Source organism: Camelus dromedarius, chromosome 5 (assembly GCF_036321535.1).
Source record: "Camelus dromedarius isolate mCamDro1 chromosome 5, mCamDro1.pat, whole genome shotgun sequence".
Taxonomy (NCBI): Eukaryota; Metazoa; Chordata; class Mammalia; order Artiodactyla; family Camelidae; genus Camelus; species Camelus dromedarius.
In genome coordinates this window covers 50,455,256-50,456,414 of record NC_087440.1, presented here as the reverse complement: position 1 = coordinate 50,456,414, position 1,159 = coordinate 50,455,256, and the positions used below count along the sequence as shown (strand labels likewise).

At 37.2% G+C, this 1,159-nt stretch overlaps 1 non-coding gene across 1 annotated transcript; it reads left to right on the top strand.

Moving 5' to 3' along the window:
* Positions 1–255: 255 nt before the first annotated feature.
* On the top strand, positions 256–362 carry LOC116151611 (U6 spliceosomal RNA). The gene has a single exon (XR_004135155.1). It is a non-coding gene; the product is annotated as a U6 spliceosomal RNA (small nuclear RNA).
* Positions 363–1,159: the final 797 nt, after the last annotated feature.

Genomic DNA, 1,159 nt, shown 5'->3' with positions numbered 1-1,159 from the left:
AGTAGGAGAGCTTGGCGGGGTGGTCCATTGATGTTAGGGCATTTTCCATCTAGACATGGACTCCTTACCTTTAGGTTACAGTAGAAATGCCATGGACAAGGTGTCTTACTTCAGGTCAAATGGTGGGCCAGGGAGGCTACTAATTAATTTTGGAGGGATAGAGTTAGGTGGGTTTTTATTTTAAACCACTGTCAATTTTCAAAATCAAATTTGCAAGTACTGATTGCAATCAGGCACTTAAAATAAATGAATCCAGTGCTTGCTTCAGCAGCACATGTACTAAAATTGGAACAACATAGAAAAGATTGGCATGGCCTCTGTGCAAGAATGACATGCAAATTTGTGAAGCGTTCCATATTTTTATAAATGCCGCAGAGGATGTGGAGAAAAGAGAACCCTCCTACATTGCTGGTGGGAATGTAGTTTGGTGCAGCCATCAGGGAAAACAGTATGGAGATTCCTTAAAAACCTAAAAATAGACCTACCATATGATCCAGCAACCCCACTCCTGGGAATATATCAAGAAGAAACTCTAACTCAAAAAGATGCATGCACCTCAGTATTCATAGCAGCACTATCTACAATAGTCAAGACATGGAAACAACCTAAATGTCCATCAACAGGTGGCTGGATAAAGAAGTTGCGTGTGTGTGTGTATATATGTGTGTGTGTGTGTGTGTGTGTGTGTGTGTAATGGAATACTACTCAGCCATAAAAAGGATAAAATAATGCCATTTGCAGCAACATGGATGGACCTGAAAATTGTCATACTAAGTGAAGTAAGCCAGAAAAAGAAGGAAAAATACCATGTAATATCACTCGTATGTGGAATCTGAAAAAATGACACAAATGAACTTATTTACAAAACAGAAAGAGACTCACAGACATAGAAGACAAACTTATAGTTACCAGGGGGTAAAAGTAGATGGGGAGAGACAAATTGGGAGTTTAGGATTTGTAGATACTAGCTATTACATATAAAATAGATAAATAGTAAGGTCCTATTATATAGCACAGGGAACTAGATTCAATATCTTGTATAATGAAAAAGAATATGAAAATGAATATATGTATGTATATGCATGACTGGGACATTGTGCTGTACACCAGAAATTGACACATTAAAACACAAAGTTGACACATAAAAAATTAAAACTAA